Here is a 17573-nt window from a genome sequence, read left to right on the forward strand (position 1 = left end):
GATGGGATTTATCCTAGGATCCTCTGGGAAGCCAGGGAGGAGATTGCCGAGCCTTTGGCATTGATCTTTAAATCATCATTGTCTACAGGAATAGTGCCAGAAGACTGGAGGATAGCAAATGTGGTTCCCCTGTTCAAGAAGGGGAGTAGACACAACCTTGGTAATTATAGACCAGTGAGCCTTACTTCAGTTGTCGGTAAAGTGTTGGAAAAGGTTATAAGAGATAGGATTTATAATCATCTGGAAAAGAATAATTTGTTTAGGAATAGTCAGCCCGGTTTTGTGAAGGGTAGATCATGCCTCACAAACCTTATTGAGTTCTTTGAGAAGGTGACCAAACAGGTCGATGAGAGTAAACCGGTTGATGAGGTGTATATGGATTTCAGCAAGGCATTCGATAAGGTTCCCCACAGTAGGCTATTGTACAAAATGCGGAGGAATGGGATTGTGGGAGATATTGCAGTCTGGATCAGTGATTGGCTTGCTGAAAGAAGACAGAGGGTGGTGGTTGATGGGAAATGTTCATCCTGGAGTCCAGTTACCAGTGGTGTACTGCAAGGGTCGGTGTTGGGTCCACTGCTGTTCGTCATTTTTATAAACGACCTGGATGAGTGCGTAGAAGGTTGGGTTAGTAAATTTGCAGATGACACTTAGGTTGGTGGAGTTGTGGATAGTGATGAAGGATATTGTAGGTTACAGAGAGACATAGATAAGCTGCAGAGCTGGGCTGAGAGGTGGCAAATGGAGTTTAATGCGGACAAGTGTGAGGTGATTCACTTTGGCTGGAGTAACCGAAATGCAAAGTACTGGGCTAATGGTAAGATTCTTGGTAGTGTAGATGAGCAGAGAGAACTCGGTGTCCAGGTACACAGATCATTGGAAGTTGCCACCCAGGTTGACAGGGTTGTTAAGAAGGCATACAGTGTTTGAGCTTTTATTAATAGAGGGTTCAAGTTCCGGAACCATGAAGTTGTGCTGCAGCTGTACAAAACTCTGGTGCGGCCACACTTGGAGTATTGTGTACAGTTCTGGTCACTGCATTATAAGAAGGATGTGGAAGCTTTGGAAAGGGTGCAGAGGAGATTTACTAGGATGTTGCCTGGTATGGAAGGAACGTCTTACGAGGAAAGGCTGAGGGACTTGAGGTTGTTTTTGTTAGAGAGAAGAAGATTGAGAGATGACTTAATAGAGTCATATAAGATAATCAGAGGGTTTGATAGGGTGGACAGGGAGACCCTTTTTCCAAGAATGGTGATGGCAAGCATGAGGGGGCATAGCTTTAAATTGAGGGGTGATAGATATAGGACAGATGTCAGAGGTAGTTTCTTTACTCAGAGAGTAGTAAGGATATGGAATGCTTTGCCTGCAACGGTCATAGATTCGCCAACTTTAAGTGCATTTAAGTCGTCATTGGACAGGTAAATGGACGTACATGGAATAGTGTAGGTTAGATGGGCTTCAGATCGGTATGACAGGTCGGCGCAACATCGAGGGCTGAAGGGCCTGTTCTGTGCTGTAATGTTCTATGTTCTATATCTGTGATACAGCTCTCCCAAATTTGGCACCAGCCCCAGATACTGGTAAGAAGGATTTTGCGTTGTCAACAGGGCTGTTTGTGTTATTGCCGTTGCCTTTTCCAGTTCTGAGGTCGATGCCAGGTGGTCTATCCAGTTTCATTTCTTTGTTGTGACTTACAGGCGATTAATACAACTGAGAGCTTGCTCGGCCATTTCAGAGGGCAGGTGAGAGTCAACCACCTTGCTGTGGGTCTGGAGTCACAGGAAGGCCAGATCAGGTAAGGATGGCAGATTTCCTTCCCTAAAGGGATTAGTGAACCAGATGGGTTTTTCCGACAGTTGGCAAGTCATCAGTTGATTCTTAAATCCAGAATTTTTAAATTTAATTCAAATTCCATCTGATTCTGCCGAGGTGGGGTTTGAACCCAGGTCCCCACAACATTATTCTTGGTTTCTGGATTAATAGTCCAGTGATAATACGACTAGGTCAACCCCCTGATTGTTGAAGAGACAACAGACATAACAAGTATACTTGGGACTGTTGGTGAGTGGACTCACAACAGATTTCGAAGTTTGAAGGAGATTTGCTTTCTATAGTAGCATTGCATGACGCGAAGGTATTTTTTGAGAGGGTTACATCAGTAGTTCATGGGCTTTAGTTAACCTTTTAAATTACAAGAAGTCTCACTACTAATGATGTTCCAGCCATGGTTAGATCTCAGAAGAGATTAATGTACTCATCAAGAAAGAAATAGATCTCTTAACTCTTGACCTGAGTGGGTTGAATATATAATGTTGTTTTATTTATCAAGAGAATCTGTGAATGCAGTCACTGTGGCTGAGCAACATAATGTTGAAAGTAGTATCAAACATTAACCTTACTAAAAATAGAGGTTTAAACACTTGCCATTTAAGGAGCTGTTGAAAGGATTTGAAACAGAGTACAATGATTTAGTTTACTGCCGTGAAGTAAGATGGCTCAGTCGTCTGTTGCGGTTTTACGAACTGAGGAACAAAGTGAAAATTTTCGCAGAGAGGGAGGAGAAACATGTGGCTGAGCTAAGTGAGCACAAATAGTTGTATGTGACTTGGCATTCCTTGTCGACATTACAAAGTACTTAAATGAGCTCAATGTCAAATTACAAGGTCCTAACTAGTTTCTGTCTTCTCTTCCTTCAAATATAAAATCACTTGAAGCCAAAACAAAAGGGGTGACACTGTGCACTTTTCAATTCTCCAGGGACAAACTCTTGCAAGAACAGAAAAGTATTCCAAAGTGTGTGCAGATTTACTTCAGGAATTTTGTGCACAATTTCAAGATCTAAAAAATCGAAGTAAATGTTTTTTGCCACACTATTCAAATTGTAGTTGCCAATGTGCCTGAAAACCTTTAATTTGAAGTTAAAGAACTGCAAAGCCACAGTGCACTGAAGGCCAAATGCAATAACCTGCCCCCACTAGAATTCTAAATGCCCCATCGAGGTTCTGCTAACTTTCCAAACTCCCATCAGACACACACCGAGAATGGTATTGCTGTTAGGAACTGTATAATGATGTGAGCAGTACTTGTCAAAGCTTTGTCTGGCAAAGAACCATCTGCATTCCAGATTAACTGACTAGAATTTGGAGCAACAGCTATGAGTAGCAACATCTTCATTGCCAGGAGACATGGAAAGGCTCTTTAAGACAAAGTAACCACAACCCTTGCAACATTAAAACAGTGAGTGCATTGAATATTTCAGTTTTCTCTCTTAATAATTAACTTAAGCTGTTTTTCTCTTGTGTGTGCTGCCCTGGATTGATTTCATCTATGTGTTACTGGACCCTAAAAGATAAAAAGATGCTCACCCCTGTTCTAAGGAGACTCGTTTTCGACCTTTAGTAATATTATTACAGTACTGCGAGATTTAAACTCCAAAGGATTATAAAATTTTATTATAAATTTCATTGCACGATGTAAAATACTGTATAGTTAGAGTGAAACGTTTAACAATATTCCAAATACTTAATCACACACTAATGCTTTCAGAAAGCTCTGCAGAATATATGGGTTTTGTAGGATAATTTACCACATCATCATAAAACTATTTTAAACTTTAGAACTCTATGATCTCACTCTTAGATTCCATTTGTTGAATTTGTGATAGATCTTCTATTTTCATCAAGTAAGACCAAAATCTATTTGGTTGACATAACTCTTTAGTAGGCATTTGATAAGGTTCCACATGGTAGACTGGTTAGCAAGGCTAGATGGCATGGAATCCAGGCGGATCTAACCAGTTAGACACAAAATTGGCTTGAAGGTAGGAGACAGAGGGTGGTGGTGGTGGAGGGTTGATTTTCGGACTTGAGACCTGTGACTAGATGTGTGCTGGAACTATGATCGGTACTGGGTCCACTGCTTTGTGTCATTGGTGGGGTAGAGGGCACTGAAGAGTGTTATCTCAGAGTACAATGGGCCAAGGAGTGACAGATGGAGTTAAATTTGGATGAATGGTAAGGCAAATCAAGGCAGGATTTATACATGCAAAGAGACGGCTCTGGGTACTGTTTGCTGAATGAAGAGACCTAGGGGGTGCAGGTTCATAGTTGCTTGAAAGTGAAGTTACAGGTAGACAAGAGAGGTGAAGAAGACATTTGGTACACATGTCTGTGTTAGTCAGTCCATTGAGTATAGGAGTTGGGATGCCATATTGCAGCTGTACAAGACATTGGTTGGGCCACTTAAAGATTATTGCATTCAATTCCTTCTCCCTGCTGTAGGAGAGGTGTTGTTAAACTTGAAAGGGTTCAAAAAAGATTTGGAAGGATGTTGCTGGAATTGGCAGGTTTGAGCTATAGGGAGAAGCGGAATAGGCTGGGGTGATTTTCCCTGCGCCATTGGTGGCTGAGGGGTGACTTTATAGCGGTTTATAAAAACATGAGGAGCATGGATAGAGTGATTAACCAATGTCTTCTTCTCAGGATAGGGAGTCCAAAACTAGAGAAGTTGTTTTAAAGTGAGAGGGGAAGTATTTAAAAGGGACCTGAGGGGCAACTTTTTCATGCAGAGGGTAGTGTGTGTATGGAATGAGCTGCCAGAGGAAGTGGTAGAGGCTGGTGCAATTATGTCATCTAAAAGGCATCAGGATGAGTATATGAGTAAGAAAGGTTCAAAGGGATCTGAACCAAATGTTGACCAATGGAATTACATCAGTTCAAGGTATCTGGTCTGCTTGAATGAGTTGGATCGAAGGGTCTATTTCTGTGCCGTATAATTCTATGACTCTATGACTCAATCTGAAATATATTGAACTATTGGCCATGTGGAGTGGAGGGATACAATATGATGCAATAGAGAATAGATTCTTCACAACCATTTAATATGCTCATCTTTTAACCATATAGTATTGGTTTATCAGGCCAAATTTCAGGAGCTCAGTCAAGGCAATAATTCTTTCCTCTTCATTGAAGGTAGAGACATTTCATTTCCAGATATTTTCAACTGTTATTTCCTGCTGCCATGCCTCACTCTCAATTTGTTTCAGGGAAGGCCACAGGTCAATTCTGATCAAGAAGGATGAAGGGTCTCCGGCATTTCATGTGAGCTGTCATCTATGTCTGATCTGATTTCTTGTTGATAATCAACTGCTAAGTGAAGTCAGAGCGCAGAGCCAGCTGGGAAGGTAAGTGATTGTTATTTAAGAAATTACCTCGATGCCAACGGTCTTTTTGCAGCAGAGAGTGGAGGGAGCTGGGCGGAAATGAAGTTGGAGCGTAGAGCTGGTTGGGAAGGTAAGTGATTGTTATTTGAGTGTGTATGTTCTGCACCCCAGGTCCTACAAAGTAGGGCCTCCCTCCCACCCTCCTCCTCTAACCTAACTTTAAAGTCCACAGACTTGCCCCAAAAAGAGAGTCCAGGGAAGTTCCTGTTGAGAGAAGAGAGAATCTTTAGCTCAGGAGTCTTTGACAAGGAGATTGAGTGAAGTGATTATGCCACAGTTGAAGAGGGTGAAGACATGACTGCCCAGCTGGTTCAGTGCGCTACGTGCTTGATGTGGGAGGTCAACGACTCTGGTGTATCTGGCACGTATATCTGTGGAAAGTGTGTTCATGCTCAGCTACTGACAGAGCATTTCGCAGCACTGAAGAAAGAACTCGAGGACCTTAGGGTCATCCAAGAGAACGAGATCTTTCTGGACAGGACCTTCAGCGGGTTTATTACACCGACCATACCAGAAGAGAGCAGAAGAGAGCAGACGATGAGGAAGGCAGAGAGGAGAAAGGTGCAAGAGACCCCGGGGGATGTACCTGTCAGGAACAAATTGAATCTTTTGGAAACAGTAGAGACAGATGACACTGCCAGTCCGCGAGGCGGCCCGGTCTGTCAATCAAACGTTGGCGTGGAGGCAGAACCGAAGAGTCAGGCATCGCACAGAGCCGTGGTGATAGGAGACTCCATAGTGAGAGGGACTGAAAGGGGTTTCTGTGGCAACAGGTGGGATTTAAGGATCGTGTTTTGCCTTCCTGGTGCCAGGATTAAGGACATCACAGACAGAGTGCAGGAAATCCTCAAGGGCGAAGGTGAAGAGCCAGAGGTGGTGGTACATGTCGGCACAAATGATGTCGGGAAGAACAGGAGGAACATACTACAGCGGGATTTTGGAGAACTAGGAAGAAGGCTGAAAAGCAGGACGTCCAGGGTGGTTATCTCCGGTTTGCTTCCAGTTCCTCGGACTGGAGAGGACAGGAACAGGGAGATAATGGACTTGAACGTGTGGCTGGGGAACTGGTGCAGGAAGCAAGGATTTAAATTCTTGGATCACTGGGGTATGTTTTGTGGTAAGAATAAATTATACAAGAGGGACGGGTTGCACCTTAATAGGTGGGGGAACAGCATTCTGGCAGGAAGGTTTGCTACTGCAACACAGCTGCGTTTAAACTAAATAGTTGGGGGGGGGGGGGTGGGGACAAACTGAAAGTTTAAGAAGGAAATTGAAGGGAATGTTAGAACAAGGGAAGTCAAGAAAGACAACGGTATCAATGAAACAGAAAACTCAAAAAGGGATCATGCCGTAAGGTTGAGTGAAATAGGGGTTGATAGGAAGGGTGAGGGCAGTAACAAATTAAAAATACTATATATGAATGCACGAAGTATTAGAAATAAGATGGATGAGCTTGAGGCTCTTTTGGAAATTAGCAGCTACAATATTGTGGGGATAACTGAGACGTGGCTTCAAGTGGACAGGGCCTGGGAAATGAATATTCAAGGCTATACATGCTATCGTAAGGACAGATTGACGGGCAGCGGGGGTGGGGTGGCCCTGTTGGTAAGGGATGATATTCAGTCCCTTGCACAGGACTGTAGAATCAGGGGATGTAGAGTCAGTATGGATAGAGCTGAGAAATTCTAAGGAGAAAAAGACCCTCTTGGGAGTTATCTACAGGCCCCCAAACAGTAGTATGGATGTAGGGTGTAAGTTGAATAAGGAGCTGAAATTGGCCTGTCGCAAAGATGTTACTACAGTTGTTATAGGGGTAGACTGGCAGAATCAGGATGGTACTGGACCTCAAGAAAGAGACTTTGTGGAGTGCCTCCGAGATGGATTCTTAGAACAGCTGGTGCTGGAGCCTATCAGGGAGAAGGCAATACTGGATCTGGTATTGTGCAACGAACCAGAATTGATCAGGGACCTCGAAGTGAAGGAGCCATTAGTGACCATAATACAATAAGCTTCGATCTGCAATTTGAAAGGGAGAGGGTACAATTGGCAGTGACAATATTTCAGTTGAATAAAGGGAACTATGGAGCTATGAGGGAGGAGCTGGCCAAAGTTCAATGGTGCAATACCTTAGCAGGGATGACAGTGGAGGAATAATGGCAGATATTTCTGGGTATAATGCAGAAGATGCAGAATCAGTTCATTCCAAAAAGGAAGAAAGATCCTATGAGGAGGCAGGGGTGGCCGTGGCTGACGAGGGAAGTTAAGAAACATATAAAGTCAAAAGAGAAAAATTATAACATAGCAAAGATGAGTGGGAAAACAGAGGACTGGGAAGCTTTTAAAGAACAACAGAGGATTACTAAGAAGGAAATACAGAGAGAAAAAATGAGGTACGAAAGTAAACTGGCCAAAAATATAAAGGAGGATAGTAAAAGCTTTTTTAGGTATGTGAAAGGGAAAAAAATGGTTAAGACTAAAATTGGGCCCTTGAAGACAGAAACAGGGGAATATATTACGGGGAACAAAGAAATGGCAGAGGAATTAAATGGGTACTTCAGATCTGTGTTCACTGGGGAAGACACAAGCAATCTCCCAGAGGTAACAGTGGCTGAAGGACCTGAACTGAAGGGACTTTATATTTGCCAGGAATTGGTGTTGGAGAGACTGTTAGGTCTGAAGGTTGATAAGTCCCGAGGGCCTGATGGTCTATATCCCAGGGTACTGAAGGAGGTGGCTCTAGAAATTGTGGATGTGTTGGTGATTATTTTCCAGAGTTCGATAGATTCAGGATCAGTTCCTGCAGGTTGGAGGGTGGCTAATGTTGTACCACTTTTTAAGAAAGGAGTGAGAGAGAAAGCAGGAAATTATAGACCAGTTAGTCTGACTTCAGTGGTGGGAAAGATGCTGGAGTCAATTATAAAGGATGAAATTACAACGCATCTAGATAGCATTAACAGGATAGGTCAGAGTCAGCATGGATTTATGAAGGGGAAATCATGCTTGACTAATCTTCTGGAATTTTTTGAAGATGTAACTCTGAAGATGGACAAGGGAGATCCAGTGGATGTAGTGTACCTGGACTTTCAGAAAGCCTTTGATAAAGTCCCACATAGGAGGTTAGTCAGCAAAATTAGGGCGCATGGTATTGGGGGCAAAGTACTAGATTGGATTGAAAATTGGTTGGCTGATAGGAAACAAAGAGTAGTGATAAACAGCTCCCTTTCGGAATGGCAGACGGTGACCGCAGGGTACCGCAGGGATCAGTGCTGGGACCGCAGCTTTTTACAATATATATAAATGATATAGAAGATTGTATTAATAGTACCATTAGCAAATTTGCTGATGATACAAAGCTGGGTGGCAGGGTGAAATGTGAGGAGGATGTTAGGAGAGTACAGGGTGACCTGGACAGGTTAGGTGAGTGGACAGATGCATGGCAGATGCAGTTTAATGTGGATATCCACTTTGGTGGCAAGAACAGGAAGGCAGATTACTACCTAAATGGAGTCAAGTTAGGTAAAGGGGCAGTACAAAGAGATCTGGATGTTCTTGTACACCAGTCAATGAAGGCAAGCATGCAGGTACAGCAGGTAGTGAAGAAAGCTAATAGCATGCTGGCCTTCATAACAAAAGGGATTGAGTATAGAAGCAAAGATGTTCTTCTGCAGCTGTACAGGGCCCTGTTGAGACCGCACCTGGAATATTGTGTGCAGTTCTGGTCTCCAAATTTGAGGAAAGACATTCTGGCTATTGAGGGAGTGCAGTATAGGTTCATGAGGTCAATTCCTGGAATGGCAGGATTATCTTATGTTGAAAGATTGGAGCGACTGGGCTTGTATACCCTTGAGATTAGAAGACTGAGAGGGGATCTGATTAAGATTATTAAAGGATTGGACACTCTGGAGGCAGGAAACATGTTTCTGCTGATGGGTGAGTCCCGAACCAGAGGACACAGCTTAGAAATAAGGGGTAGGCCATTTAGGACAGAGATGAGGAGAAACTTCTTCACCCAGAGAGTGGTGGCTGTGTGGAATGCTCTGCCCCAGAGGGCAGTGGAGGCCCAGTCTCTGGATTCGTTCAAGAAAGAGTTGGATAGAGCTCTCAAAGATAGTGGAATCAAGGGTGTGGAAGTAAGGCAGGAACAGGATACTGATTGAGGATGATCAGCCATGATCACAATGAATGGTGGTGCAGGCTCGAAGGGCAGAATGGCCTACTCCTGCACCTATTGTCTATTGTCTATTGTTAGGTCAGAACATTTATCTTCTAAGAGGACTACTGACCATAAAGAGCATGAATCATACTGTCAACAATTGGACATTCGTTATTCCAGCAACTGAAAAATGAAAACACTTCTTTCCCCACAAAACACAGCAACATTAACTTTCCCAGTCATGAGTATAATGATCCTTTCTGAAATAAGTGAGCTTAAAGGACAGAAAATGGGATCACAGAATGATGCAGAAAGAAAGAAGCATATTCATGTCTGTGCTGGTTCTGTGAAAGAAGCTATCGAATTAACTACGTAAATGGGCTGATTCCCCAAAGTGCAGTCAATTATTCCTTGAGAGTATTTCTCCGGTTTCCACTATTAAATTAACTTTCACCATCTTTTCTAGTAGCATATTCCAGAGTGCAGCCACTCACGGTATGAAAAATGTGTCTTCATTGCAACTGTATTTTTTAACCAATTACCTTAGATCTGTTCCCTTTGGTTACTGACTCTACTATAACTGGAAACAGTTTCTCCTAATTTACTCTGTCTAAGTACTTCATGATTTTTGAACATCATTGTCAAATCTCCAATTAATCTTCGCTGTCCCACATTTTATGTGTTTGGAAGAACCAGTCACCTGGGAAGAATTGTAGGGTCATAGGCAATAAGAGTTATTCAGCCCATCAGGTCTGTTCTGCAAGTTGGAATGATACTGAGTGAAGAGCAAACCTGAAGGTAAATGGCTACAGTGGAGCTTCCTCTTTTAAGCCTGAGGAGTGAAACCCAGATTGAGCTCAGTTGGAGCAGCAGCTAAACTCCAACAGGGCCTCTACCAGAATTCAAAATGGCTGACCTAAAGAAGTACTGATTGGTACTTAATGCTCATCATTTCTTTTCTGGTTGGTGATCGGTGACCAGTGAGGTTGTGCAGGGATCAGTGCTGGGACTGCAATAAATGTTTACTATATATATTAACGACTTGGAGGAAGGAAGTGAATGTACTGTAGTCACATTTGCAGATGACACAAAAAGTGGGATGAGGACAGTGGGGATACAAACAGTTTAGAGAGAGATATTGCTAGATTTAATAAGTGGGCAAATAGTCAACAAATATATTATAATCTGGAAAATGTGAAGTTCTTCATTTTGGAAAGGAGAACAAAAGAACAGAATATTATATGAACAGATGATAATTGCAGAAAGCTGCAAAATAAAGAGACATGGGGGTACTTGTGCAGAAAATACAGAAAGCTAGCACACAGGGGCAGCAGGTAGTCAAGAAGGTTAATGGAATGTTGGCCCTTATTTTGAGGGGGTTGGAGTATAAGAGTAGGGAAGTCTTAATTACAATTGTATAAGTTGCTGGTAAGAATACATCTGGACTACTGTGTGTAGTTTTGGCTCCATTATAAAAAAGATAATTTCAATGGAGGCAGTTCAGAGAAGTTTGGGTAGGATGATCTCTAATACGGACATGCTGTCTTATGAGCAAAAGCCAAACATGCTGGGATTCTACTCAATGGAGTTGAGAAAAATGATAGGTGATCTCATTGAAACATATGGCATTCTTAAGGGGCTTGACAGAGAAAATGTTAACTGGATGTTTCCACTTATAGGAGAGACTAGAGGGCAAAGCCTCAGAATAAAGAGGCACCAATTTAAACTGAGGTGAGGTGAGAAGGAACTTCTTAGAAGGTTGCAAGCCTTTGAAACTCCTTGCCACAGAGAATTATGGGGCTGGAATCCTTCTACGTATTTAAGACTGAGATAGATAGATTGTTGATCATTAGCCAATCAAGGGTTATAGGTAAACAGCAAAAATGTCGATGTGAGGAATGTCAGATCAGCCATGACCCTATTGAATGGCACAGCAGGCTGAAATGGTCAAACAATCTGCTCCTGTTCCTATTTCTTCTGGTCTTATTATTCTATTATCATCCCAGTATACACATTGATGGCAAAGCCAATATAAGGTATAAAAAAGCAACATAAATAAATGAATAACATAATTAAATGATCAATTAAAAGCTCATTTAGAATGGTGATACAAGTAGTGTGTTAAAGCTGCAGAATGCAGGAGCTTAGGGATACCACGGTGATACAGGGAAATATATCTGAGGTAATGCGACCCAGGGGACAAGAGTGCAAAAGTGTCAGCCTCAGAAATTGCCCAACAGGTTTGATGTTTTCTCAGTTTATTTGGATAAGGGCAGGGGCTGTGGGATTGAGTTAAATCACCATGACACCATGGTTCAGGAAGCCATTCCAGTAGGGGGAACCAAAAGTCAAGATCCCCTATGATAATTGTTGTATTCTATGACATGCTCCCATAATTTCTTCCTTGATGCCCTGTCCCACCATATAGTTAGTATTAGGAGACCTGATACAACTCCCACAAGCGATATCTTACCTTTATCATTTCTCATCTCGACTCAGACTTTCTTTCCCCCATTCTTTGATTCACGGTAACTTCCCAAAATTGGGTCCTTTCCCCCACTATCCAGTTTAAAACCTGCTCTATTTCCCTAGTTTTGCACTTTGCATGAATACCAGTCCAAATGTAGTTCAGGTGTAAACTGTTCCAGTGGTAGAGACCGCACTTTCCCCAGAACTGGCACCAGTGCCTCACAAACTGGAAATTACTTCTCTCACATCAATTGTTCAGTCATGTATTCATCTCTCTAACCCTGTTTACCTGATGCCAATTTGAACATGGTTTAGGTAATAATCCAGAGCTTATTTCTTTTTGTGGTTCTGTTTCTTAACTGGGGTCCTAGACACACATTCTGGCAAAGTGGAAACTCTTTCCTATTGCTACATATGTCATTGGTTCCTACATGGACCACAACAACTGGATCATCTTCCACCTACTGCAGGTTCTTCTCCAGCCCAGAGCAAATATCCTGAACACCTGGGCTCATGTTCTTTGCTGCAGAAAACAGTATCAATCCCCCGATTCTGCTGTCTCCTACTAATGCATTCCTTTCAGCTCCACCCTACTTGAATGGCTTCCTGAATCATGGTGCTGTGGTAATTTACCTCAACCGTCCCACATCCTCCGCTCCTCCCGAAATAAACTGAGAGAACCTCAAACCTGTTGAGCAATTACTGAAGCTGACACTTCTGTACTCTTGTCCTCTGGGTCCCTTTATTTGCCTCATGTCTAGCTTCACCCTCCTGACCCTGAACACTGAACAAAACTGCTGACTCCATCCTAAGAGGTGACACTGCCTCTAGCAAAAAGAATCTAGATAATCTTCTCATTTCCTGTTGCATTGTAGTTTCTGTAGTTCAACATCCAGCACATAAACTCAGAGACAAAGCTACTCTAATTTCAAACACTTACTGCCAAGATGTTTCTGTGGATCACAATGACAAAAAGAGGGGAAAAAATCAGATGGGATAAATGGGGAATTCGATGATTGGTTTTGGGGCAATTTCTTGCACCAGCAGGTTATGATACCAAGTAGAGAACAGGCTATATGAGACTGAGCTTCATCCAACAAAATAGGATTAATTAGTGACTTCATAGTGAAAGCACCTCTGGATAGCAGTGAACTTGGTATGATTGACTTTCACACACAGGTTAAGGCAGAGAAGTGTGGATCCAAGACTAATACCTTAAATTTAAATAAGGGCACTTAAAAGGGCATGAAAATAGAGCTATCAAAAGTGAAATGGCAATGTAGGTTAAGGGTTAGGTCAATAGAGATGCAGGGGTAAACACTTAAGGGGACATTACAGAATATGCAGAATAGATACATTCCAACAAATAAGAAAACTTCTAAAGGACAGACCTGGTTAAGTAAAAAAGTCAAAAAAATGACATATAATTGTGCGAAAATAGTGAGGAAGAAGGTTTTGTGTTACAGGAGGACATAGACAGATTGGTCAGATGAAATAAGTGGAAGGTGGAATATAACCCTGAAAGTATGGGATGATGCACTTTGGAAAAATATGGAAGACAGCGGAGTACTTAATGAATGGCAGGACATTAGGAAGGTCAGAAAAGCAGAGACATCATGAGCGCTTGCCCACAATCCCTGAAGGAAGCAGGATTAATTAATAGAGTAGTTAAGAAGGCACAGAGGACACTTGTTGAAACTTTATTGCTGGAACAGCACAGCAGGTCAGGCAGCATCCAGGGAACAGGAGATTCGACGTTTCGGGCACAGGCCCTTCTGCCTGATTCCTGAAGAAGGGCCTGTGCCCGAAACGTCGAATCTCCTGTTCCCTGGATGCTGCCTGACCTGCTGTGCTGTTCCAGCAATAAAGTTTCAATTTTGATCTCCAGCATCTGCAGACCTCACTTTCTCCACAGAGGACACTTGCCTTTATTGGTCATGGCATAGATTATAAGAGAAGTTATATTTGAGCTGTTCAAAATTTTGGTTAGGCCACAGCTAGAGTACTTGGGACAGTACCAATCACTGCAATATAGAAGGAATATGATTGCACTGGAAGAGATGCAGATGAGATTCATCAAGATATTGCCTGGGATGGAGCATTTTAGTTATGAACCAAGGCTAGATAAGCTCAGAGCAGAGCTTATTTAGAGCAGAGATGGCTGGAAGGGGACCTGATTAAGGTGCATAAGATTATGAAGGGCATGGACAAAGTGGATTGAAAGCAGCTGCTCCCCTTGGTGAAGAGTCAATAACAAAGGGGCACAATTTCAAGTTGAAAGACAGGAACATTAGAGGGAATTTGAGAAAAGCTTTTCCATCCAGAATGTGGTGAGAATCTAGAATTCATTTTGGTGGGGGTGTTAGTTGAGATGGAAACCTCACAACCTTTAAAAAGTAATTGGATGAGCCCCTGAAATGTCTTAGAATTAAAGGTTGGAAGTACTGGAAAAAGACGAGTGCAGATTTAGAGTGGTTTTATTGGTGCAAGCTCAATGGGCTGAAGGACCTATTCTGTACTGCATGATTCCATGAAATTAGTAATTGAGGATAAAAAGATGGCAGGTGATTTGAACAGATATTTTGCATCAATTTTCACCAGAGAGGGCGCAAGTAAAATCCCTGAAATACATGTAAATCAGAAATTGAAAGAGAGGGAGGGAGGGACACAAAAAAAGTACAATTACCAGGGAAGTTAATTAACATTTATAATAGAGATGAGGAAACAGGTTTTCTCTCAGAAGCTTGCGAATCTTTGGAATTCCCTCCCTCAAAAATTGATGGATGTAAAATCGCTAAATATTTTTTAAGGCAGAGGTAGATAAATTCTTGATTAGCAAGGGAATGAAAGGGAGTGTGCAGGAATGTAGAGTTGAGGATAAAATTGGATCAGCCATGATTTGAATGAGTGGCAAAGCAGTCTCAAAAAGACAAGTGGCCTACTCTTGTTCCTTGGTCATGATCAATAATATCATATTTCCAAACCTTCCTGCCTGCTCTCTGTTATATGTGTAACAGTGCCAACCTCTAATAACTTGTGGTAAGGGTAGTTTGCTGCCACCAATTTCTTTCCTTGACTTGGTCTAAGGCCTATTGGGTTTACAGTGACAAAGGAAGCCCACCAGTGAGTCTTAAGGAGTAGACTAATCTTAAACTACTTGCAGTTTACTGCAATGACTCCAACTAGGTACAAGTTGCACTAGTAAGTTAGACAAAGTTACTAAGACTATTGGGAGGCCTGTAGGTACAGGTCTTCAACTGATAAGATTCTCAGATATTCTGTCTTTCTTCAAACAAGCCTGTGTGACTTCTTCCGATTGAATGGAGCTTAATGTCTCTAACATGAATCCTTTCAAAACAATTGACTTACGTAGCACTGTTGATAATGTTTAAACTCCTTTGTTGATCAAAAATCTGTCTCAGTCTTGAATACATTCAATGACCGAGCCTTCACTGCTCTCTGTGGGTGAGAATTCCAGAGACTAATGACCCACTGAGAGAAAAATAATCACCACATCAAAGTTGGAATTGAGAGATCATTTATTTTTAAACTAAGCTGCAGTTGTAGAGACTCCTGAGGGAACCATTCTCTCAGCATCTGTATCAGTATCACATTTTATTCTTTATTAAACTCCAATATTTATATTCCCAATATGTTCAACCTTTCCTTATAAGACAACCCCTTTTTCCAAGATGAATATAATTGACATTTTCTAAACTTCTCACGTGGATACTTCTCTTTTTAAATGAGGAGACCAAAACTGTACACAATGCTGTAGCTGTGGTTTTATTTTACATAAAACTTCCTTACTTTTGATGCTCCATGCCCTTACAATAAGGCCAACTTTCTATATACCTTCATAGTTACTTCCTTTGTGTGCATACTAACCTTTTTTGATTCATGTACTAAGTTGCCCAGGTCCCTATGTAACACCACATTTTACAGTCTTTCCTTTTAATTGTATTCTACTTATCTATTCTTCCTGCTGTTGTATATAGGCCTGACAGGGTTAATACTGTTAGAGTTCTATAAGCACCACCCATTGGAATGATGTCATGAGGACTGGAGCGGAGAGCGTTAAGACTCTTGAAGGAGTCAGGCCTAAGACCAGGTTCTCCTAAATGTTTCTGTAACAAAGTATACCATACCCTTGTAACATGTAGATCATTTTCTCCATTCTAAACTAGCAAGGCTCATGCTCATCCCTTAAGGCCCTTGGAGTCATTGACATGCAGAGGTCAGTCAAGAGTCAACAATATAGCTGTGGATCTGGATTCATGTGTAAGCTAGACCACGTGAGGATGGCCAATCTCATTCCCTAAAGGGTGTTGGTGAATCAGTTGAGATTTTAGCAATTGGTGATAATTTCATGGCCACCATTAGAGACAAGCTTTCAGCTCCTGGTTTTATGAATTGAATTTAAATTTCACCAGTTGCCACAGTGGAATTTGAATCCATGTATTCAGAGAACTCATCTGTTTCTCAGGATTGCTAATCTAATGACATCCCTTTTCTGCCATTTGCCCTATGTCAATGAGATGAAATAAATGATATCTTCTATACAACAAGAGGTTCTTCATTTAAGGCCAGAAGATGGTTATCCTGATCTACACTGGATCGCTTTAGTTGTAGAAGAATATATATTAGAAAAAACTGGTAGTGGGACATACAATTCCAAGAAAAGTGGAGAACCTCACATTTGCTACATTATTTTCCATCTGACAATTGTTTTGTCCACTTATTTAATCTACCTATATCACATTACAGACATTTATATATTCCTCACAGCATGCAATCACACTTACCTTTCTATTATCAGCAAATATAGCTGGAATAAACTCAATTCCTTCACACAATCATTAATGTAGATTGCAAACAGTTGAGGCCACAGCACTGATCGTTGTGGCACTCCACTAGGTACAGTTGCTAAACTGAAAATGACACATTCATTGGGACTCCGTTTCCTGTTATTAATCCAATCCTCTATCCAAGCTTCATCATCTAGATATTGAGTTGTTATCATGTACAATACCCTTTTATGTGACATCTTATCAAATGCCTGTTTGGAATCCAGTTGCATCTTCTGTTGGTTCCCTTTCACTCAACTTACTTGTTACATATTCAAAGAACTTTCGTAAGTGTGTCACAAAAATAAGTTCAGAAAACGTGTATTGACTCTGCTTGATTGTTTTATGATTTTCTGAATGTTCTGATACTCCTTTCTTCCAAATACCAAGTTTCCCAATGACAGATGTTAGGCTTACTGGCCTATAATTTTGTGGTTCCTGTCTCTCAATTTTCTTGAATAGAAACATTACATATGTTAGAGAAGGCATGGAGGTCTGGCACCAGTGACCAAAATCAGCACAATTCCATTTGAAAAATTAATTTCTGTGAACAAGGGTCAAGTACAAGTGTCAGTCTTCCTATTGTCAGTGTTTTTATTGTGCAGACTGTTCATCTTATGCTTTTTTTAAACTGGGGGTTTTGGACCAAAATTGATCCCAGCCCATACAACTCGCAGTGCAAGCGCTTACTGTTGTCAATCTGGTCTGTTACAGTGTCTGATGTCATACTGGTTTTGATAGTGATAGTTGTCAGAATGCGTTGGTGGTCATGTTAAGGCAAGTGTTCATTTCAGCTATTCAATGAGGAGGTCTACCCTCACTGTCAGCCTCATCCTCATCAGTCACCAATTGAATTGTCAGTCAGTGATTTGTATATCAGTCA

General features: G+C 41.6%; 1 long non-coding RNA gene across 1 annotated transcript in view; it reads left to right on the top strand.

The window, feature by feature from the left end:
• The first annotated feature begins 3044 nt into the window (after positions 1–3044).
• Positions 3045–17573, top strand: part of LOC148149732 (uncharacterized) — a 264049-nt gene continuing 249520 nt past the window's right edge. The window contains exon 1 of the long non-coding RNA XR_015757340.1: positions 3045–3237. This is a non-coding gene — a long non-coding RNA (uncharacterized LOC148149732). The remainder of the gene's footprint in view (positions 3238–17573) is intronic.

Source organism: Chiloscyllium plagiosum, unplaced genomic scaffold (assembly GCF_037043375.1).
Source record: "Chiloscyllium plagiosum isolate Xiang-an unplaced genomic scaffold, Cpla_swu_hap1 HiC_scaffold_6, whole genome shotgun sequence".
Classification (NCBI taxonomy): Eukaryota; Metazoa; Chordata; class Chondrichthyes; order Orectolobiformes; family Hemiscylliidae; genus Chiloscyllium; species Chiloscyllium plagiosum.